This window comes from Musca autumnalis, unplaced genomic scaffold, assembly GCF_047663935.1.
Source record: "Musca autumnalis isolate F117 unplaced genomic scaffold, ASM4766393v1 scaffold_1, whole genome shotgun sequence".
NCBI lineage: Eukaryota > Metazoa > Arthropoda > Insecta > Diptera > Muscidae > Musca > Musca autumnalis.
This window is the reverse complement of record NW_027411644.1, coordinates 35793247-35819275: the sequence shown is the minus strand read 5'-3', so window position 1 is coordinate 35819275 and position 26029 is coordinate 35793247. Positions and strand designations below refer to the sequence as shown.

At 34.1% G+C, this 26029-nt stretch overlaps 1 protein-coding gene across 5 annotated transcripts in view; it reads left to right on the top strand.

Annotated features, from left to right (window-relative positions):
* The window catches only part of InR (Insulin-like receptor), a 51875-nt gene extending 25846 nt beyond the window's left edge, over nucleotides 1–26029 (top strand). For 4 of the 5 annotated variants that reach the window (XM_073973456.1, XM_073973446.1, XM_073973438.1 and 1 more), the window contains one exon: nucleotides 1–26029. This exon is cut by the window's left edge. The gene's annotated coding sequence lies outside the window, so the exon portion shown is untranslated. The other variant, XM_073973429.1, reaches the window with a different exon arrangement.

Genomic DNA, 26029 nt, shown 5'->3' with positions numbered 1-26029 from the left:
GGTAAAAGACTTTTCCGTAAAGCCTAGCCTGTTAAGAAAAATGTAATTATAACCTATAAATATTGGTGGGGGGTTATGGCAAATATTTTTCAAAAATTTAGGTTATGTCAAATATTTTATATCTTTTTGTAAGATGCGAGATTAGCAGCCCCCTGAGACATTCTTTAGTCATTAGCGGCTTTGAGGTTAGGATATAATAATCCGTGTCTTAAAAACTTTTTAATATAAGAACAAAAGAAGTGAGGTTATGAACAAATATTTTATTAATAAATTATTTTCTTGCTTTAAAAGTAGACAAGGTTTAGGGAGCATATGCATTTTTCAGCACCACTTTAGTAAACAATTTATTATTAGGGCAATCATGAATATTTCCCTCAGAATTTTGTGGAAATAAAAAATTGTGAAATTGGGAAAAGGGAACATATTCCGCACGGAATTTTTATTCATGATTGCCCTGTATATGCTAAAAAAGTGAAGTTATGTCAAATAGTTTTTTTCTACAATGCAAGATTTCCATCCAGATTGAGCCATTCTTCATCCAATGTCTTTAGAGCTTTTAGGATCGAACTGACTATCATGTTGCCGATTTCAAGATATTCAACATGGTTGCCTTAAAAATGTGAGGTTATGTCAAGTAGTTCTTATTTTTTGTTTTGTTTTACGATCCGTGAACTATTCTTCATTCATAAACTGCTCCCGACTTTATGCTCCAAGTCTTGAAAGCTTTAAGGGTCGCCTGATTATCATATTGTCGATTTCAAGTTCTTTATCCTAGTTGATAGCAGGATTTTAAATGTAGACCACTGCAACTGATAAAATGCGCCTTACGGGATCTTCTATAAGTATAATATCTCCTAGCAGGGTATTCTCTAGATAAAAGACTACCTAAAGGCTCTCTCTAAAATCAATTCCTCCTAAAAGGAACCTTCTATAGATATATAGTATACACTAAAGGATCTTCTAAACATTTTTAATGATGGAGGATCTCTTAGGAGACCTCCGAAGAGTTCTTTTATATAAAGATGTCTTTCAAAAGAAAGTTTCTGAAGAAAAAAGGCCTTTAAAGGAATCTTCTATATGCAGACGTCTTTCTGAAGCGATATATTTACGACATCCTTAAGGGATCGTCTATAAGTCAATAAATAGAATTCAAAGTGTAAAAGATTACACAAAGATTGATATCTCTTAGATAGAAGATGGGTATCATCATGGATAGATAACCTTCTATGTGGGTCATATATTGATTGAAACCCTAAATGCAGAAGACCTCCTAAAGAAGTTCCCTACATAGAATATCTCCTAAAAAGTCTTCTATAGATAAAATATCTGCTAAAGGGGTCTTCTATACATTTTAATGTTGGAAGATATCCTAGGAGATATTTTACAAATTGATTTCTTTCGAAAGGGGGTTTCCATACCTTAAAGTCTTTAGAAAGGATTCTCCAATATACGAAATGGATCTTTTATAAATCAATAAACAGAGGACCTCAAATGTCCTTAAAATTGATATTTCGTATGTAGAAGATTCATAAGGGTGTTATCTATAGAAATAGTACCTTCTAAAGGGGTCATCCTTAAAGTTGGAAGACCTTTTTCGTGTAGACAGAAGATCTTCCAAACGGATGGCTCGTTTATAAATGAAAGAATTCTTTAGACACTCTATGCAAGGCTCTTCTACAATATTTCAAAAAGCAAAATATTTGGATGTAATCTATACTATGGTCTCCATCTAAGTTTGACAAACCAACATGCCGAAAAAAACTATATCCTAACCTTACTTTTAGTTGAATTGAGTTTAAAGTCTGGAATTTTAATTACAATAATAAAACAAAAGGTTTTACCCACCATCTTCTAAATTGTCTAAGAAGTGCCTTTATTGCAAAGTATTGATATAACTTTAGCCTCACCCAAATTGTATTTGGAACTTGGCAATTAGTTAAAAAACTAACCTCACTTTATAAAGTTAGTTGATAATTCGAAAAACTGGAACTTAATTACAGTAATAAAACGAAGATTTTATCTGTTTGCTTCTTCTAACGTCTAAGAAGTAACTTAATAATGAATTATTGTACTTAAAGAGAGAAATTGAGTCAATCATAACCTCACTCTTTAGGCTTGTAAAAAATTGAACAAAAATGAAATTTATTTAGCAAAAACTAGCACAATGTGCATCTCACACATGTATATCGTATTATTTCCATATATTGTCTATATATAGGTTTTGTCAAATCACCTTCCCAAAAAAAAAAAAACATTTTCGATCCTAACCTCACTTTACAAAATTAATGGATAAATTCGAAAATGACGACTGCACTTTTATGGAACAGTTATGAATAAGGTATTAAATATGCTTATTTCTGTAATCGTCCAAGTGGTAGTGCCTTTATTACATATAAAGTATCCTCATAAAAAATAATCTATTTAACCATAACCTCAATTTTTAAAGGTCATAGTGAGAGTTTAAAAGGCATTTTTTGATTATTGAATCAAAATATTAGTCCCACAATTTTATTTGTATCCCTGTTTAGAGTGTGACAAATGAACATACCGAGGACCAATATTTCGATTCTAACCTCACTTTTTTTATAAAGATAGCTGAAAATTCGAAAAAAATGGAAATTGATAACAGTAATAGAACGAAGGTTTAAAATGCACACATAACTCGACTAAAATTGTCTAAGGAGTTTATTATGAATTATTGTCATGAAGAAATCGATTTAACCATAACCTCACTTTTGATAGTTGTAATGGAAAATTTAAGAAAATGAAATTTATTTAACAAGAAGGAAACAAAATATAAGCCTCTATTCAGTCTCTGACAAGCATGCTATCGATGAAACATGCTTCCACTCTAACCTCACTTTATAAAATTAGTTAATAAATTAAAAAAAATAAACTGGTATTTGAATACGAAAAGTATGGCCTATTGTTGGATCACTTGGCACTTGGAATTTCATGTTTCCTTTTAGCTCCATATCTTATGTAAAACTAAAATAACGACCGATTTAAAAACTGGTGTGGTGTTACAAAATTTGGCAAAGAATAAACCAAATATGTATTTGTATTACAAAAACACACAAAAGCACTAAAATCTCCTCCCCCTCCCATAAAAACACAAGAATTCATTCACACATACCACTTCATAAAAGAACAATAATAACAAAAATAATTTAAACTACTGACTGAGTTGGTTGAATATACAACTGCGTTTGTAAATAATTGTGAAAAAACAACAACAACAAAAACCCCGAAATATACTACAACAAAATCATAAAAAAAATTATATTAAATATAATAAGAAAAGGAATAATAAGGAAATTATGTACATATATACTATATACATATGTATAAAATAATTGCATTATTACAATTTATATATAATTTTTATACTATTAAGGAAAACATTTTGAATGTTTATTATATAAGAAAAAACAAAAACAAACAAACAAAACACATATAGAATACAAGAAAAGAAAGTATACATACGTACATTATATATTATTATTACGTTACAGATATACATATGTAAATTAAGAAGAAACCTAACAGTAACATCAACTTAATTATACGCTTAAAATTATAAAACAAAACAAACAAAAAAACGAAATATAAAAAATTAGAAAACGAAAAAATATCTTTGGATGTAAAACAAATAGGCAGAATTATAGGAAAAAGCTGTTTACACAAATACACCCTATACACATAAAACAAAAATATACAAGCGATGTGTTTATGGAGAAGCAAAAGCAAAAGAACTATATATATAAAAAAAACTAAAATAACAATAGTTATAGAAAGAAAACAAAAAAAAAACCCTTGAAATATATTTATATATACATTTCTATGTATAAATATATATTTATTTATATACAAAAAAAAACTGAATATATTTTATACATGATTATTAATAATTAAATGCCAAAAAAAGAAAAACAAACATAAAAACAAAATCACACAAAAAACACCACACACATGCGCAGAAGAACAGAGACTCACGATAATATATCATTATTGGATATAACAATAACAACAGTAACAAAAACAGTCTTCGTATATATACATACATAAAACAATTTGATTTTAGTACCAAGAAATCTCCTCAAGGGAAAGATTATATACTCTTTTTGTATACATAATAGACAAAAAAAGAAAACCCAACAAAAAACAATTCCATTACAAGTTCAAATGTTAATATTTAATAATAAAAAATATGATGACTATGATTTTGATTCTATTAACATATTTTAAACCTGGCTTTGTTTTTGGATATCACTAAAAACTATATGTACTTGAATTATAGTTTAGGGATATGATTACCGGTTGCCACACAAATGAGGTTATGTTTGAAATGCGTTGCCCAAAATAACATTCAATGGCATTCTTTTAGAATGTACACCCTGTAGGAGGTTCATCAACTAAAAATTGAGCAAAATTCCCCAAACGATGGTCTTAAGAACACAAAAATCATTAGAAAATGTTTAAAATAATGCACTATTCCCTCATACAGGAATACAAAAGGCTTCCTGAAAATACCAACAACTAACTCGCTATAGTTTTTATAACAAAACATTTGTTAAAGGAGACGTTTTTTAGACTCCCTAATCCCTGTTTTGAGATACAAACAACTAAAGTGTCCAATCGCCTTGTTGGTTGTTTTAAAGTCATTCTATATAACCTCAAAATATGTACATACGTTGTAACAAATATTTTTTCGAGCTTTTGTACATTTTACTCACTTCAAAAGCTAAGAAATAATTTTTACGGTTGACGCTGTTCTAGGGAAATAAGAAACTTTAAAAACCTATACAATATAACCTCAAAAAAGTGAGGTTATAGAAAATATGTTTTTTTTTATAAATTCTTATTGGTTTATATGGACAAAGTATAAGTTTATCTTTTCCGAAGTTTTGTCCTTCTACAAACATATCCTATATATTCTTAAGGGGTTACCCCTAGTTGTGCAGGCCAAAAATATCATTTTTTATGATTTTTTTTTCAAAGAAACTACCAATATTTTTAGGTAGATATTTTTTTAATCCCGAAAAAGCGCATCTTGAACTACTTCTGGAATTTTTGTTGTTGAAAAACATTGCTTAGTCTTGTGTGTCAATGGCTACATGCGAAGCCCTTTTTTATAAAAGCGTTTTGCGGTGCCAACGATAGCACGAAAACGGTTGGGCCGATCTTCGTATATTTTTGTGGGCGTTTTAAGAACCTAATAATCTTGTCTTTATGCGAAACAGAAATTTAAAAAATCGATTTACAAAAAATTGTGGGCTGTCAAAGTCAAAATTTCGAATTTTAACGACAAAAAATTGACAGATTCCGTCCAAAATTCGGGCAAAAAAAATTTAAAAAAAAATCTGTCTCGCTTGAAGACAAACTTTTTATGTATATAATAAGCTCAACAAACCATATGAAGATCGGTCGATTCGTTTTCGAGCTATCATTGGCACCGACTTCAAAAATGCCATTTCGAGAAACACGCGTTTAAAGTTTCCACGCTACATACAAATCACAATAAATTGTTCCCTTCCAATGCTCATATCTCAGGCAATTTTGCTCCGATCGTGTTGCGGCATACTCTATTCTAACTGTACTTCAAAATAAGCCAATAATATTTTTTTCGATTTTTTGAAAGTGACAAGTAGAGGTAACCCCTTAAGAGAATCCTTTGTATTCTGTTATTCATTAGCAAGAACATTTGGTCTTCTATGGGAAAACTTTGCTGACTTCCGTATCGTCAGATGCTTTGCAAATGTCTGAAGTAATGTGTTTCTTAACGCCGTAATACTTAACAAATGCGAAGCTATGAATTCTAAAACGTCACAATTGCGCACTTTTTAATATTTTTTTTCTGATGCATTTAGTTACATTATCGAGTAACAATGCATGAGTGTGCAACTGCACAAAGCATCTGACGATATGGAAGTCAGCCTTTGTTACTCCTAACTTTTAGACTATTTTTGGCGTTCTATGATCAGACCTTTGTCATCTCCAAGCACATATGCTTTCTTAGCTGTTCATGGCTTCCAAAGATATGCATTATTTAAAAATCAATATCCCTGTTGATGCTGTTCTGAGGAAATAAGAAACTTTAACAACATTTTCAATTTAACCTCAAAAAAGTGAGATTATAGAAAATATTCTGTGCTGCTTCAACTTCAGTGTGTGTTTCAACGAAATTATTGCCTTTCTACTTCTTCTTGAGCTTCTTTAAGAATTAATCTTGGTTTTAGTGCTCTCTTCCTTCCTCATTACGAACTTCAATGAACAGTTTGTAACTTCTTGTCTGAGTGCCTATTATTTTTCAAGAACAACTTATTGGCGTTGTGGCAGAAAATTATGTTATTGTAAGCACTTTGGGTCAGATTCGGTCATCTACATGTAGATCTTCTATTAGAAATACTTTGGTATTTTTTGTCCTTTAAGCTGAATTCTACTGACGCCTCCGAGCTTCCGCCCTTTCATGAACAAATTATGAGCTGTTCATCGAAATTTTGGTCGTATTCTCCTGCATGGACTTGTCGTTAGGAACTTCTATAAACTGATTTTTGATATTATTTTATTCTTCTGGAAGATCTTATTGGTCTTCTATGCCAAAACTTTGTTATTGTAAACCATTTTGATCGTCTTTGGGAAATAATTTTGGGTTGTTGTTCTTTAACCTGGCACTTTCAAACACTCTACGTTTTCAGCCTTATTCTGGACGAAAATTACCTGTGAGTTTTCTCTGTCAATATAAGGGAGAGAGTGAGAAAAATTACGGGGAATTTACGTTCATAATAACCCCCTTTAAGAACGGATTTAGATAAGTTCATCGAAGTTATGGTCTTATCCATCTGCAAGAGCAACTCGTTAGGACCTTCTGAAAACTTCCTTCAGCTTCTTTTGGTTGTGATCTTTTATCAGAAATAATTTTGAGTTTTTTTTTTTTAACTGTAATAACGGCACCAACATTTCAACATCTTAATACCCCGGCTACACTTAACCGGATTAACCCAGTGGGTTTGGGTTTCAAATGTTAATTCCATAGCGCAAACGTCAAATAAATCCTCCTGAAGTGGGTTAACCCGGCAAAAAACTCTAATGTAACCGTACTTTAAGAACAAATTTTCAGCTCGGTTTGGCCTTATTCTTCGTTTTAATGGTGCAAAATTAAGGGATTGTTCTCCATGATTCGTTTATTGAGGAACCTAATGGTGTTCTGCAGTCTCGTAACTGTGGCTTGAAGATCGCATATTATACGATTCCTTTGATAATTTGGAACTCTGTTAAGAACAATGATCGGGACCAATGATCCTATGATGGTAATTGGCAATAATTTTATATTGATTATTGGGTATCTGGAAACGATTATTTACAGAACGCGATCATCTGTTGCTCAGGGACAGCCCCTGTGGCTACTGTTACAAAATTGCTCAAGGTCACAGGGACAGAAAACAAAAGTCCCTCTGAGGATAAAAAACAAGTAAAAAAAAGTATCAGTCGGCTTTGCCGACAGAGATATACCCTCAGCCTATGTGAATTGAAATATTAATCTACGGACAGATCGAATATATTTCGGGTCTTTTCAGAATTTTGTGTCCATTTTGTAGCTTTGAACTTGCCGACGTTTAGGATTAAAGTTTTGCGGAGGGGCTACTTAAAGGAATAGACGACATAGGAAGTGGATCTGATTTTGAGAGTCATATCTTTTTGATATATATTGGGCACACTAGTCATTTCAGTGGGTCATCTTATAACTTTTGGACCAGTATGCAAGGAAGCATCGACTTGTCCACGGAAAACATAAAATGACTGTAAACAGCAGGACTACAATGAACAGCATCGGAGACCCTAAACTGCATACCGACACGAATGTTGAACTTTTGTGGGCGAGGTACCCTAAGGGGAAGAAGAAGTTCTCATGCTCTCCAGCGACTACATATAGGGGTTTTTACACCTTTCGGGCTCTTTCCTCAAGAAGTATGGACTTGCCCCTGAAAAAAACATTTATCGTCGTAATTAAGGTAGCGAATGCAAGTTGCTTCAACAGAAATCAAAGTGTCTCGAGAGCAGGTCTTAAAGTGAACCTATCCGAAATTTTGTGTGGGCGGTACCCGAGGGAGTGGACAAATATTGTCCATATTTAAACCTGATCTATATCTGGTAGATGTATTAAGATGTGTAAAGTATGGACCAAATCGTTCACTCAATTCAAGAGTTATCGTGCGCACAAATTTTCCGAATATTTTTGAACTTTTGTGGGGGAGGTACCTGAAGGAATGGACCGATTTGGATTATCTTAGAACGTAAACTATGTTTGGCAAAATATTACGAAAGCCACGTTTTGGACTGAATCGGCAGATCCGTTCGAGAGTTATTTGCGCTCAAACCATTACATACGGTGTCATAGGGATTTTTCGCGAGGTTTCAGGCTATTTTCTCAGGAAGTATGGACTTCCTCCAGATGAAACTTGCACCGTCATATAGGGGGCGGTGAATACAAGTTGCTACAACAAAAATCAAAGCGATTCTAGACCAGGCCCTAAACCTAACTTTTCCGAAATTTTGTGTGGGAGGTACCCGAAGGAGTGGACCAATCGAATCCATATTGGAACCTTATCTAACCTTGTTAGAAAATTTACGATATACAAAGTATGTACCAAATCGGTTACTCCCTTCAAGAGTTATCGTGCGCACACATTTTCGGAACATTTTCGAACTTTTGTGGGGGAGGTACCTGAAGGAGTGGACCGATATCGCCCATCATCAACTAAGTTTGGACAAAATATTACGAAGGCCAAATTTTGGACCGAATCGGTTAATCCGATATAGAGTTATCGTGCGCTCCAGCCAGCAGGACAGACAGACGGACGGACATGGCTAGATCGGCTCAAAATTGTCTGAAACACATTTCGTCCAAACATACTTGGGGTCTAAAACTATTATTTCGATGAGGCACATTTTCATCGTATCAAAGTGTATATACCCCCTTTAGCCTAAAGGCTGAGGGTATAACAATATTCCTTTGTGGCATAAAGATCCCTTTCGATGGACAGAAACCCAAAGTCCCTGTAGACGAAAGAAATGGAAGCCTATATGTGAGACAAAAAAACCGAAATGTCTGTCATCTAAAAGCGGTTGTGGAAAACTACCTATTTTCCTTCTTCTTGTAAAAAGTGCGGTCTGTGGTCCATCCGCAGAGATAACAAAGAGCGCATTGGATGAGCTCGACAGTGTTGAAACAAATTTGTCGCATATAAGGGTGACTAGATCGTCAACAGAGCAACGATCTTAGTCGCCAAGTCTACGGAATTCTTCAGTATATCGTTTATTACTAAGAGCCCAAGTAGAGATCTACTCAGTCAAGAAAGGGGAGACACTTAAAACTTCCAAAGGTAAAAAACTAAAGGGTCAGGGTTAACAACTAAAGCCTCTGAGTGGGACAGAAAAGCGCACCCTCTGGAGGAAAGACAAAGGGTTACCATATGCCTTTAATGTAAATATGGACTTTCCACCCATCCATAACCTAAAAAAAATTAACAATATTAACATAATGACATTAAAAATAATAACCAAAATAAAAAAGACTCATTCGGGTGAACACATTTTCTTTAAAGATTTCATTTTTTTCCTTAAATATATGTGTATTTATTTTTCCCCACCTCAAACATAACCTGCAAAAATTATACAAAAAAAAAAAACGGAATCAAAATCATTCATTAAATAAAAATAATATTTGAACTTGTTTATTACTTACAGTGCAATTCATGTGTTCTTTAAACTACTACTATTGTTACAACAATAAGAAAAAAAATTAATATATAAATTTTGGAATTTGTTAACAATACTCGTCGTAAATAGCTTGATTTACATACATAAATATATTAACAAAAATTAACTAGAAAAATATTAAAAAAAAAAAACACTTTAATAATGATGGTCGTTTCATATAAAAATAACACACACACCAAACCCACTCACAAGCACATAACTAATACAAGCGTAAACACATGGCCACAAGACATTTAACAAAAACACACTCTGAAATACGTAGAGTTAAATACTAAAGAAAAGTGGGGTACTATAGATCAAAATAATATATACAAAAAGAATACGTTCCGATTATGTGTTTCTATTAATATTATGGCCAAATTGTTGTAAAGGCTTAACAAAATTCAAAGTGCAATATCTATTAATGGTAAAATTTTGTAGATTTTTGATATTTAATTAATTTTTATGGACGATTTATATTTTAATAATGGAATGTTATTTAAAAAATGGCTTTTAAATTTCTAACTATATATAAAGTGGTACAAACTATAGTTTTTGGACATTTAAAATGAAAAAGTGAGGTTATAATCACGTCTTAATTGTTAAAAGCGGTTCTTAAATGCAGCCATAATCTATAACAAGTTGGCCTTATATTGATATTATTGTAGCAGAGAATGGACTTATATGTACATATACATATATCGTCACCCGAAATGCCCAAAGACGTAACCCTCAAAGGATTACGTTGAAGGTTATGTCTTTGGACATTTCAGGTGACAATATGTTGGTTTTATAAGGTGTATTATTTGTGTTTTATTTCCCACATTCCCAAAGAATAAGTAAATTCAGAGAGATATGAGAAAACTACATTAATTGTGAACTGTAAAACACATCTAAAAAAATAGCAAGGAGAATCATTTACATTATCCTCTACTCTGACTACGTCTGCATCCACCTTACAAAACCCCAATAAGTAGATAATCAGGGCAATCATGAATATTTCCCTCGGAAGTGTCCGCACAGAAAATAATTTTAAAAAGTGAAATTCTTTTAAAATAATTTTTTTTAAAAAGTTGAATACTACTAGAATCACCTAATTACAGAATATTCTCGCCGAATCGACAAAAATATTTCATTTTTGGACATATGTGTGGAAATAAAAAATTTTGAAGTTGGGGAAGAGGGAACAAATTCCTCACGGAATTGTTATTCATGATTGCCTGAATTTCTTCAAGTTTTATATACACATATAAATATGTACATACATATGTATTGTTTTATTTATGGTACCCTACTTCTAAACTACTAACCTCTTTCACATTTTCTCATCAAGATACATAAACCCATATACGTACATGATATCAAATGATTTTTTTTTTAATTTACATCTAAATATTATTATAAATTACATTTATTTTTAATATAATTCAAATTTATAACTAATATATACACATTTTTGTTTTGTTTTATTAATTATTTTTTACCAACAATATATACATCAATACAATTATTGTATGCATGTATGTTGTTTGTCTTTGCCTTTTGTTTGTCGTTTTATATACTACATACAATCATTAAACATTACATAGAGTTTAAATTAAGAAGCTTCTCTAAACTACTAAGATAATAATTATTATATTTTATAATTTTGTTTAGTTGTATATTATTAGTACTAATTAGTGTAATACACACACACACATCCATACGTAATTATGTTAATAACAACTACAACAATAATAATAATAATAATGGTAAGTAATAATCTAACAAAACAACTTCAAAAACAAATAATATTTAACTAACCACTACTACATACATAACATTACCAAATACCACTATATAATATACAAATTTAGTTAAATTTGTTTATTTTTTACACACACACATACATAGAAAATCAGCAACAAAAATAATGCCAACTACATACAAATAAAATATATATAGAAATGTTTGTTGTTATATATTAAAAAAATAGAAATTCCACAAAAAATGTAAAATTATCATTATTAAAATTGTCCTCTTAATTTTGTCTGTTCCTTAAATTTGTAAATGTAGGAAATTTGTTTAATATACACTTTAATTTGGGTCATGTATTTAGGGTCGTGTATGGAAGAGGCTGCTTCAGACTCTGGATGCTTAGCGCGGTACCTCTGCACATAATTATAAATTGAAGTTTTTGGGATGTTCAATTCTGCAGCCGTTGCGTCATATGTGGCACCATATCTAACTACCATCCGTATTGCTTCTGGTATCAGATGTTTATATTCTCTATAAGATAACTTTTTTGGTTTCTTATTGATGTGTTCTTCGTTTGTTTCTTTTGTTTTTTGGCTGCAACTGCCTTTCCGCCGTCATCTTCATCGCAACCTAATGGAAAGAGACAGAGTGAAATAGAAAAATTATTAATTTGGATTGCAGTAATGTTTCATTAGGAAATGTAAGAGGCTGCTTTAGACTCTGGATGCTTAGCGCGGTACCTCTGCACATAATTATAAATTGAAGTTTTTGGGATGTTCAATTCTGCAGCCGTTGCGTCATATGTATGTGGCACCATGTCTAACTACCATCCGTATTGCTTCTGGTATCAGATGTTTATATTCTCTATAAGTTAACTTTTTTGGTTTCTTATTGATGTGTTCTTCGTTTGTTTCTTTTGTTTTTTGTTTTTTGGCTGCAACTGCCTTTCCGCGGTCATCTTCATCGCAACCTAATGGAAAGAGACAGAGTGAAATATGAAAATTATTAATTTGGATTGCAGTAATGTTTCATTAGGAAATGTAAATATTATTTGTTTTTTGTTATTATTATTTGTTATTTTATATATACCTTGCAATGATAGTAATCTATATATGTACAGTTGTGTTCAAAATAATAGGAGCGCCCATACAAAAAAAGAAAATTGTCAAAAAATATGGTTAAACTAACCCATTTTGGTTTATTTTGAATTTGTTTAACATTGTTGACATCCCAACAGTTAATTCATCAGCAGAAATGTGGCAATCTGTTTTAAATTATTTACTGTTTACACCAACATTATAAATCGTGTTTAACGTTTTTGTTCAAAAAAATAGGAGTGTGGAAGAAAAAGGACGATAAAAATAGCTTTAGTTGAGTTTAGGATCAAAAATGTCAATATTTTAGTTAACAGTAGTAAATCCAATAGATTTTATGAGATATGATTGCTGTTTGAAAACAAAAGTCCTTTGGAGGTAGCCAAGAAACTGGCGATTGTCCTTGCAGAAATTGTTTCCATAAATTGAGCACTTATTGGGCAACTCAATGGATTTTGTAGACAAAAGCTTAAACGATTAGATTTATTTGATGCTATGGATGTTATCTCTAACAATATATAATGATTGGTATCCCATAAATTTATGTATTTTGATGCTTGAGCCAAGTTTAAGGACAGTTTACATTAGCCCTTAAGGCAAGGATCGTCAAAAAAATCGCATCTATAATGAATTTATTCCCCTAACCAAATAATATTTAAAAGTCCTTAGGATTCTAACCTTGTATATGCAATCAGTTTCGATTCTATTCAAAAAATGTTTAAAACGTGAACGGTTGAAATGTACTTTGAACCATTTAGTGATAGGCAGGCTGGGATTGCACTAAGGTTGGTATACGCCGTAATATATTTTTCAATATAAACTTACGTTTTTCACTCAAAAATACTTCATTTAGGTTATTTTCCTTAGAAAACTGTTTATTATACGATGCAAAACCTAATAAAAATAATCTTAGGCCAACTTCAAACGTTTTTCTTTAAAGTTTCCTTCTCAACAAAGCGTTTTGAAAAATGTCTCATATGTGCCAATCATCCAATTATTAAAAATGAACCATATAATGAATTCTGCGTGCAGTTAAGATGCTAAGGACCTCAAAACATCACTTGATTGAGAAATTAATTCCTTATAAATACGCTTTTTTTAACCGATCCTTACGTAAAGAGGTAACGGAAGCCGGCTTTAACTCGGCTCAAGGATCAAAAACCACAAATTTCTGGGATACCGATCATTATATATTGTTCGAGATAACAGTCAGAGCATCAAAAAACTCTAATCACTAAAGTTCTGTCTACAAAATCCATTGAGTTACCCAATGAGTGCTCAATTTATGGAAAAAATCGCTGCAAGGACAATCACCTGTTTTTAGGCTACCTCCAAAAGAACTTTTGTTTTCCAACAGCCATCAAATCTCATAAAATCTATTGGATTCACTACTGTCAACTAAAATAGAGACACTTTTGATCTTAAACTCAACTAAAAATATTTTTATTGTCCTTTTTCTTCCGCACTCCTATTATTTTGAACAACAAATTTGAAGGCGATTTATAATGTTGGTGTAAACAGTAAATAATTTAAAACAGATTACCACATTTCTGCTGATGAATTAACTGTTGGGATGTCAACAATGTTAAACAAATTCAAAATAAACCAAAATGGGTAAGTTTAACCATGTTTATTCGACCATTCCCTTGGTGTGGATGAGCACTCCTATTATTTTGAACACAGCTGTATATAAAAGCAAATGATGAATGAGCCATATATATAATATAGCAATGACAAATAAATAAATCGCACGGCAAATTATCAATTTCAATGTACCTTAAATGGGTGCGAGACGAAGTTCCCGGGTCCACTAGTAATTTATAATTTATTAATTTGTGAATGTTGATTACATCAGGAATAACTTGTAGGCTTCTTCTAAAGTTGCGGTGCATTCGATGCAAGCATCAAATCTTGCCTTCGCGTTTTCTATTCCACGCATGCTTGGTTTTTGGCCATGTTCGTAATCAAATAGTTTTCTGGTTCCTGGGCAAGCGTTTTGAAGAACAATTAGCAAGTAATTTTGTTAATTTTTCCAGTCAAATGCATGTTGAGAAAAAGAATTCTGGGTACTTTTTTTTATAAATTTCTCTTTTGAAGCCTAAAACTGACCAAATCCTCTAAACCGACGCCGATTGTCAATTTTAAAACCTTTGCTTAAGACTTAATCCTTTTCTGCCAAAGGTAATAAGTGTTTTGCCACTTCAAACGAACTGCAAAAGTTGTCACTCCCTCTCTTCCTCTCTCTCTCTCTCTGTCAGCGAACTAGAAAAATAAAAGCAACTAAACCATAACCTCAAATTATTGTTATTCTCTTTTCTAATGTGTAACACTTGGAAAATACCGTACGAAGTCAAAAATACTAAGCTCAACAAGCAAGAACGTATCAGTCAGCTCTGCCGACAGCGGCGACATACCCTCAGCCTCGGACCTAAAGAGAAGAAAGAATAAACACAATACTTCTGACGTCTTACTTAGCTGGCCCATAATAGAACATTTGTTCCATAGGCCGAACTAAGAAAATATCTCCAATTCTCTCTATTTGGTGCTTCGCACTCTGGAATACCGCGCCTTTTCATCTCTTCATCCACTTGTTTGTGCCATCTATTCCTTGGCCTGCCAATTCTGCGTGCACCGCCAAGCGGCCCGTATTTATACGCCTTTTTAGCGGGTTCATCTTCGCTCATTCTTATGATATGGCCTAGCCAACGCAATCGCTGCATCTCGATACGTTGTCGTATAGCAGATACAGCTTGTGATTCATGCGACGTCGATATTCACCGTCAACGCAGATTGATCCGTAGTTTTTGGGACAATTTCTCAGGAAGTATTAACTTGCCCCCGAAAAATTTTACCCTCGTTACTAGGTCCGCATTCACAACATGTTGTCAAAACTTAAAAAACGACCTAAACTTTGTGTGGTAGGTACCCGAAAGCGTAGTCCGCTGTAGTCAATATTCGGATATCATCCATGTCAGGAAGAAATTATACGATGTACAGCGTTTATACCAGGATTACCTTACGTACTACCCAGTTTAGTTGGTGCCGACATGCTTTATTTGGAGTTTTGAGCCATTATCTGAGTAAGGAATGGACTTTTCCCCGAAATAAAATTGCGCCTTCGTAACAGGGATCGCAAAAAGAACTTATTGCAACAAAATTTAAAAATATCCGAAACGAGCTGTTATGCTGTACTTCTTCCAAAGTTTGTGTGGGAGGTACACAAAGGAGTATGCTGATTATACCCTCAGCATTTATGCTAACGAGGGTATATACACTTTCATACGGGCAAAATGTGCCTCATCGAAATAATGGTTTTAGACCCCAAGTATGTTTGGACGAAATGTGTTTCAGACAATTTGGAGTCGATTGAGCAATGTCCGTACGTCTGTCTGAATGTCTGGCTGGCTGGAGCGCACGATAACTCTCGAACGGATGAACCGATTCGGTTCAAATTTTGGCTTCCGTAATATTTTGCCCAAACTTAGTTTAAATTCGAAGATGGGCTATATCGGTCGACTCCTTCCGGTACCACCCCCACAAAAGTTAGAAAATGTTCGGAAAATTTGTGCGCACGATAACTCTTGAAGGGAGTAACCGATTTGGTCCATACTTTGCCCATCGTGAAATGTGTACTAGACTTAGATCAATCGGTCCACTCCTTCTGGTACCTCCCACAAAAATTTCGGAAAAGTTCAGGTTAGGGCCATCTCTTGAATCGCTTTGATTTTTGTTTTAGCAACTTGTATTCACTGCCCTCCATACGACGGTACAAGTTTCATCAGGCGCAAGTCCACACTTCCCGTGTGAGGTGGTTGGAGCGCAAGATAAGTCGGATCTGCCGATTCGATTCAAAATAATATGTTATGTAATATGTTGTCCAAACATAGTTTAACTTCGAAGATAAGCCATATCGGTGCACTCCTTCAGGTACCTCCGCCCCACAAAAGTTCAAAAATGTTCGGAAAAAATGTTCGCATGGTAACTCTTGAATGGAGTGGCCGAATTGGTCCATACTTTACACATCCTAATATATCTACCAGATATAAATCAGATTCAAATATGGACTATATTTGTCCAATCCATCCGGTACCTTCCACACAAAATTTCGGATAAGTTCACTTTAAGACCTTCTATCGAATCACATTGATTTTTGTTGAAGCAACTCGCATTCGCTGCCTCAATTACGATGGTAAAAGTTTTTTAAGGGGCAAGTCCATACTTCTTAAGCAAACAGCCCGAAGGGTGTAAAAACCTCTATGGCACCATATATAGTGGCTGGAGATCCATTCTTTTTAGTATCTCCTCCGCAAAACTTTTGATCTTTAATCCTAATCAACATTTTTGTCGGTTCAAACCCACAAAATGTTTAAAACCCTCTAAATACATACCTTTTTTGGGAAAAATTTGTTTCAATGTACACAGGCCAGACGACAGATTTTATTTTTGGTTTTGTTTGGGGGTTTTGGTTTGGGTTTTAAATTTAGCGATCAGGGCGATCTTCACACTTCACGACTAAGGTACGAAAATTAGTTAGAGATGGGGCCATCTCGATCATTACAGATCGATATCGATCAAATCGTCATCGATGGATCCTGTCTCCATTGGGGTGGATCGCATTGCTGGATGGGGTCGAACTTCGACATCCTCCCCTCGCCCCCTTGCACGGGTGCAACCTTTATGAAAGACGCCATCACCTTCGTTTGGTCCGCAATCTCCTTCAAAATCTTTTTTGTGCATTCCTCTTCAGACATCTGAGGCTCCATCTATGGCATTGCTATTTGAAGAGTGTCCTGTTGTTGTTGTTTTGGCTCGTTGTTGGTTTTGCTGCTCTGTTGTTTGTTTGCACCTCGATTGGCAGTCTGTTGGCTGTTGTCTCGCTTCTGGCCATTGTTGTTGCCCCGCTTCTGGCTGTTGTTGTTGTTGCCTCGATTCTGGCTGTTGTTGTTGCCTCGATTCTGGCTGTTGTTGTTTTGGGGGCGATTGGACATCCTTTGGCTGTGGTAGTTATTGCCCCGCTGTTGGTTGTTGTTGGACCGCTGTTGGTGGTTATTGTTGCCCCGCTTCTGCTGTTAGTTCTGTGGTTGTTGACCTCTACCAATTTGCCTTTTCTTCTTCGATTGGAGAGCCCCTTGGTTGTTGGGATGCAGCAAGGTATGATGCCTCTTCCGGAGTTGCAGTCCTCTCAAAAAGTGGTCCCTAGACAGACAGTTGAGGCAGTATTTCTGAACTCGAACCGCATATAACCTGTCCTCAGGAGTCATTTGCCTGAACATCGCGCATGACTTGAGCAGGTGGCTTTTGAAACAGACGAGACACTTGGGGGATGCTTCTTTCGGACCATTCATGTTCTGGAAAGAGATGTAAAGAGCGAAACACACAAAGGTCATACGATATATGTCCGTTAATAAAATGGGATCTTTCCAAAACATATAGACGACACTTTGGACTACTTGTTTTGTACGAGTATGGCGATCCTGGCAGGAGTTGCAAACAGGTTAAATAAGTAATCAACAACAAAAGGGTAGTAACTCAAAATGTCATATTTTTCAGTAGAAACACAAAACTGTTGTACATTACTAGTATCTCTGAAGATATGAAGAGTGACATAACGGTATTTTTTGACAAAAGAGTAGACAAAATAATCGAAGATTTTTAAAGTGGGTGAAGTTGATCATTATAGCTGTGTTCCTTTACTTACCTGAAGTTACAATTTTAACCATTTGTTACCATTTTAACCTGCAAAGCGTTCCTTAACCCCGAAAAGTGGCAAAACTGGAAGCAATTTTTAAGAGAGTGAGAGGGGAGACAGAGCGAAAATGGCTTTCTCTTCTACCACAGGCTACCAGCAAAATTTCTGCAGGTAGAAAAATGTTTTTTCTGACATTGCTGCCGGATCTACCATTTTTCCGTTCCTTTACTTTTCTGGTAAAAATGTTCATGAGAGAGCAATTTTGAACAATTTTGACACTTTTCTCTTTTACGACTCTTACCATTAAAAAAGTAAAGGAACAAAGCTTTAGTCTCGTTTTCGAATAAAAAGTGAAAATTTCAAATTTCAGTCTTAGTTCATTTATACAAACTCTGGGTATCACTATTCACTCTCCCCAAACGAAAACCAGATTTTCACCATAACCTCAAATTACTTCAAATTATTTTTTAATATTTGACACTTTCTACAAGGCCACACAAAATGTTACTCACTTCGTAAATGAAGTAAAATAATAGCAGACTCCAAAGACACTTCCAAAAAGATTAAATAAAAATAATCATAAAATTGTCGAACATAACCCCACTTTGTTATTTATAAAAAATTGTGTGTATATTAACTTTAGAAATTAAAACTCTTTTACGTATGTAAATTAATTATTGGAAACAAATTTCCACACATAACCTCACCTAATGCAAATTCGCGTTGTATATTTTTGTATAAAAATAAAGAAATTAAAAAATATACGTAATTTAAAATATATATTAGGAAACAAGTTAATAATTTGAAATTAAATTAAAAATTAAATAAATGTCACTCTAAGTGACAATAAATTGTATATTTGTTCTAAATTTAAAAATAATGGAAAATATTTATAAAACATATATTAATATTTAACATATTTAGGTAAACATATGGGGAAGTTTTAAATTCAAAGAAAATGTAAGAAAAAAATGTGGAATTTTATTTGTTTTTTATATAACAACAAACATGTTTAATAGCATAATTGTTTTTATCAATAATTTGCAATATTTATTTTTTACACATAGTTTCTGCAAAATGTACTGTACAGTTTAAAAAAATAACCTCGAATATAATATACATAAAACAAACTATTGCAAAATCTATAGCCATAACCTAACAAATGTATAATGTTTAGTTATATGCGTATGTACATTTAAATGTAAATGTTTTGTTTGAGAGGAGGATAAGTTCTAACAATGGATGATGGGACAAAAATAAGAAATATTTTTTGTTAATCCTTAAGTGCGGTTTCTGGGCTAATTATTATAGATTTGAAAAATATTTGTAATTTTAAAGAAAACAAATCTGAACACAAAGCATTCATGTTAAAAGGATTTTTACAGCCTGTTTCACTAAGACGATTCGAATACAAATTCGATCGACCTACTACCAAACTTCTGTGTTTTGAAAAATATTTGAATGATTTTATTTTCAATCAAACAAACATTTCCTAGAACAACAGGAGTTTCGTAGTAATTCGAACGAATTTGAACTCGAATCGTCTTAGAGAAACAAGCCATTGAGCTCTATAAAGAAAACATGTATTTGAATGTTCTCCCAGTAATGTCCTTCCCCGAAAGATTATCATAGTTTATACCTTTGATAAAATAAAAAGCAATGTTCTTTGAGCTTGAGGTCAAAAGGTAAAATACCATTACTTTGATATCGGATGGGCAACATTTTTTATATTAATTTATCCTCAATTTGGACATATACATCTCATGACATCTTATAAAGTGCTATATCACACAACTATACCCTAATGATTTTTGATTTTAATTTAACATTTCATATTTGTTATATGCCCAAAACAACAAATATTACAAACTGGAAAGGAATTAATAAACATAGTCCCAATTTACATTAGGCGAGTTTACTTGCGGCAATTGTCAGTTTGTAGGTGAGAGAGGGTGCTGAGAGGCAAAGGGTTACCATATGCCTCACCTCTCTCTCCTACAAAATGACAATTGCCGCAAGTAAACTCGCCCAATGTAAATTGGGACTTTCAGTCCAGTTATAAATTTTCACTTTTGGGAGATTTCTCACTTTAACTAACTCAACCTTCATTTATAATTGAACCTAGAACTTCATTGTGTTTATCCTTTAAAAATTATCTTCTTCTTAAACAATTCCTTTTTACATATAAAAGTACACACACGTATATATATTTACATTATATACAAATACAAACTAAAATGCCAATACATACGTACTACTACTATACCTATTACATAGAATATGCCACTAATTATTATTACGAAAAATAGCAACAAAAACAATAGCAAATCATTTGTAATGAAATGAAATTAACAAGAAGAACTACAACAACAAAAATACAGCAACAATTCAGAGTACAAAAATTATTTTTCTTGATATGTATGTAGATATCCACTTTTTTGTTTATTTACTACACACAAACAATAACTCCGCTAAACCGGCAAAACAAAACAACAACAAAAGCAGCAATTTATTTAAACAAAAGTTAATTCATTTTATTTTTTATATACCTATGTTTAATATTAAAACAAATCATTCAACCATATTGCATACATTCATATGTTGTATATATTAACAAGTTTACCATATACATATATGTACATAAACAAATACACATACATACACAATTACACCCACACAAATTCACTTACTATATACCTTTCTCCCCAAAACTTCTTGAAAAATCCAAAAAAAAATCTAAAGTCACCATCCAACAACCGCCTTTTGGTTTATTAGCCTCAAGTCTTAGAAGAAATTTGAAGGTGTTCTGCATTTTACTCCAAACTTTTGTTATAAATATTTGGACTAAAAGCATATTTTGGAAAGAATCTTAAATTTAAAATAAAACACTGTAAAAAGTATAGTGTTGATTATAAAATTTTCATTCGAAAAGGGAGCCAAAATGTTGATTATTTTTAATTAACATTTTAATGAGCAACTTCTTTTTATACCCTCAGCATTTATGCTAACGAGGGTAAAATGTGCCTCATCGAAATAATAGTTTTAGACCCCAAGTATGTTTGGACGAAATGTGTTTCAGACAATTTGGAGTCCATTTACTTTGCACATACACCAACACAAACACATAATTGTTGAGGTGACGGCCCCTGGTCGAAGATTCCTCCGAGTCAATCCGGTGCATGGAACTGCAAAGGTTAGCGCATCGCAGTGGAAGAATATTCAAACCTGCCAGAATGCCGCCCTGAGGACTGCAACAGGGTACCTCCTCATGACACCAGTGGACCATCTTCATGAGGAGGCGAAGGTTTTACCAGTGCGTCAGCACAATAACATGTTGTCGATGCAGTACCTGCCTGTGTGTTACCGCAGTGAGCATCCCTGTCACGATTTAATGGGCAGGCTCCCACCACCCAGGCACGTCAGAGAGACCTTCATGATCTAGAGAGAGAGGTCCAAAGGTATAAAAGAGAACCGCTAGATCAACCAGCCTATCAGGCAGGCTTGAATCGCATTCACAATAACATGGTTGCGCAAGCAGTACGAAGATACAGTGTGAATGCCGTACTTGGAAACCATCCCCCATCCATCGCAGCAGAAGAACGCCAGCTGCCAAGGCAAACACGAGTGGTTTTAGCTCAGTTAAGATCCGGACGATGCAGCCGCCTCAATTCGTATTGGGCCAGAATTGACGCCACGATACCCAACATATGCCCAGCATGTGGATTGGGGCCACACGATACTCTGCATTTATTCAACTGCCCAGCTAACCCCACTCACCTGTCTCCTCATTCTTTATGGACGCAACCAGTCCAGGTTGCAGAATTCTTGAGTCTGGATACAGAGGAACCTTATAACTGAAATAATACAGGAACGAAAATATATGCGTTGCTACAACAACAATACTTTGCACATCGTTAAATTTCTATCAAACTTGATGAGGTTCCAATATGGACTCAATCGGTCCACGCCTTCGGGTACCTCCCACACAAAATTTCGGAAAAGTTCAGTTTAGGAGCTACTCTCGAATCGTTTTGATTTTTGTTGTAACAACTTGTATTCACGGTCCCCCATACGGCGGTACAAGTTTCATCAGGAGCAAAACCATATTTCCTGAGAAAGTAGCCTGAATGGTTCAAAAACCCCTATGACACCGTGTGTAGTGGTTGGAGCGCAAGATAACTCTCGAACGGATCTGCCGATTCGATCCAAAATTTGTCTTTGATAATATTTTGTCCAAACTTAGTTAAAGTTCGAATATAAGCCATGTCGGTTCACTCCTTCAGGTACCTCCCCCACAAAAGTTCAAAAATATTCGGAAAAAATGTGCGCACGATAACTCTTGAAGGGAAGGACCTATTTGGTCCATACTTTACGCGGCCTAATATATCTTCCAGATATGAATTTGATGAGTTTGAATATGGACTATATTTACACATCCCTTCGGGTACCTCCCATACAAAATTTCGAATAAGTTCACTTTAAGACCTGCTCTTAACTAACTTTGATTTCTGTTGAAGTAACTTGCAATCGTTGTCTCAATTACAACGGTAAAAATTTTTTACAGTGGCAAGTCCATACTTTTAGGGAAAACAGCCCGAAAATTGTAGAAAAACCCTATGGCACCATATGTAGTAGCTGGAGAGCACAATAACTCTCGAACTGATATACCGATTTGGTCCAAAATTTGGCCTTCGTCATACTTTGTCCCAACTTAGTTTAACTTCTAAAATGGCCCATATCAGTAGTCCTCTCCTTACGATACCTCTCCACAAAAGTTCAACATTTGTGTCCAAGTGCAGTTTAGGGTCTGTTCGGAGATCCTTTGCAAATTTATACCGATGATTTTTTTTTTGTGGTCCCATATGTTTTCCGTAGACAAGTCCATGCTTCCTGGCATACTGGTCCAAAAGGTGTATGATAACCCACTGAAATTACTAGTGGGCGCGATATCTATCGAAAAGATATGACTCTCAAAATAAGATCCACTTCCGTTATGCACTATGTCGGCCTATTCCTTCCCCCGCAAAACTTTTGAATTTTAATCCTAATCCACATTTTTGTCGGCAAGTTCAAATGTCCAAAAACTGCCACTAAATTCTGAAAAGACCCTAAATACATTTGATCTGTCCGTACATTAAAGTTCCAATTCACAAGTGGTGTCTTAAGACACGCCGTTCGGACTCGGCGATAAAAAGTAGGTCCCATATCATTGAGCTAATATGAATCGGCGTGCACTCATTGATATGAGAGAAGTCTTCCTTGTCCCTTATGGGATGTTGTGGAACAATGTTTTGTTTGTTTTGAGGGTATATCTCTATCGGCAAAGCCGACTGATACTTTTTTACTTGTTAATTAACATTTTAATGAGCAACCTCTTTTTAGATTTGAATCTAAGGATCTGTTCATTATTTACAATGGTGTAGATCGTCTATCGTATGATCTTCTTTGCTAAAACAAATAAAAAAGTATCATTCAGCTGTGCCGACAGAGATATACCCTCAGCATCGCACCTAAAGAAGTAAACACAATACTTCTGACTTTTATTGTTTTTTGCCAATTTGTTAGGAAGTTGAACATGCCGCATACACAACATGTTGCCAATAATTTAAAAACGACCCATGTTGAGTCCTTCAGCTGCACTCTTTCTAAACTTTGTGTACGAGGGGTACCTGAAAGAGTGGTCCGCGATGTAGTCAATATTCGGACATTATCCATGTCTTTAAGAAATAATGCGATGATATACAACGTTTGGACCAAATCGGTTTCTCCCAAAGCATACTTATTGCATGAATAACAACAACTAACAATAGTACAAAAACAACACGGTGCTCTTGAATCATATTTAAGTGGAAGGTGCTTACACCTGGGAAGTTTTTGCTGATTCTGAAACTATAATGTTCATAGATGAGAAAAACAAAAAAAATCGCCGGAGCGCTTTTTAAATAAATCGCGATTCAATTTGACATTTTTAGGGGTTGTTTAGGTTTTCACGATTTTGCTTAGAAACCGCAAGTCCTATTAAAATGAGACTGTAGAAAATTCTCTACAAGATTGACCTTTACGGTATTTTCGTAGGTTTTACCATTTTTAAGATATTGAAGTTCAAATGGGGACAATGCACTGACTGTATCGCCCCCTTTTAAAACAATGTCATGAAGGGTGCGCCTTAACTAACTTTTAATGAAAAGCCGCTTACACAGGAAAATTTTTGTGACTTCTGAAACAGCAATGTTCATAAATGAGAAAAATCCAAAAACAAGAAAAAATCGCAGTAGGGATTTTTAAATAAATCGCGGTCAATCAAAATTCACATTTTTAGATGTTTTTAGGTTTTCACGATTTTGCTTGGAAACCGCAAGTCCAATCGAAATGGAGCTAAAGAAAATGTTGTAGCTGTGAAAATTCTCTACAGGATTGACGTTTATGATTTATTCTCATGCTGTACCATTTTTGAGATAAAGAAACTCAGTTTACAAAAAAACCTAAAATTTTTTGTTAGGGTTTCACAATTTTGCTTGAATACGGGAAGTCTTATCGGCATGGAACCTGAGAAAATCTTATAGCTGTGAAAATTCTCTACAAGACTGGCTTATGTAATTTTTCCTAGGTTGTACAATTTTTTAGATATATAAGTTTAAGTTGGGAAATTGCAGTCATGACATTGTTTTATAAGGAGAGGATACAGAATTGAATTTGAATTGTCCCAATTTCAACTTATATATCTCAAAAGTTGTAAAACCTACGAAAATATCATTAAGGACAATCTTGTAGAGAATTTTGATAGCTACGACATTTTCTTTATTCCCATTTTGATAGGACTTGCGGATTCCAAGCAAAATCGCAAAAGCCTAAACAACCCCTAAAAATGTCAACTTGAATCGCGATTTATTTAAGAAGCGCTCCGGCGATTTTTTGTTTTTTGATTTTTCTCATCTATGAACATTGTAGTTTCAGAATCCGCAAAAACTTCCCAGGTGTAAGCACCTTCCATTTAAATTTGATTGAAGAGCACCGTGCATGGCAGAACTACCAGGTAGTGGTATCGCACCAGCTGATCGAATATGAAAAGTCAAATCCCTTTATAAAAAAATATTTTTGTTGTAATTTCCCCAACAACATAAAGAAAGTTTTGACATAACATATTCAAAATTTTACGATGCCACTACCTGGGTAATTGTGCCATGGCACCGTGACAACATTGTTGTTATGGAAAATAAAATAAAATGAATGGAGCTTTGTTAAAAACAAAAAAACAAAATTCCAATAACAACCTCACAGGCAACTGTGTTGGTGTTCTTTTCAACTCACAGAATTCGAAGAATTCTTAGTTGATACGTGCTGACATGTTGCAAAATATTTTGATTTTGGTGTTTCTTTGGAAAAGCCGAAAAGCGAGTGTGATTCTCATTCATATGAGAATACTAGACACTTAAAGAGTTCGGTTTTTCGCTAAAAAGGCATCATTTCAAAAACTGAGAAGCCAATTGATAATTCCCTTCGCCGGGATGAAATCATGATATTGGTAGCGATCAGTAAAATTTTGCAACACTGTCAGTTCGTTTTGAAAAACATTACTCTCTGTAATAGAGGGTAATAAATGAAGTTGAGCCAATGGGGGAATACTCCACTCAAACAATCGAAAATGAGATTGAACTTCAACAATAAACAAAACAAACAGGAAAATAAAATATCTAAAGAAAAAAAATTCAATAATAGGGTCGTTCCTAAAACTTTCTTAGGAAAAAGAAAA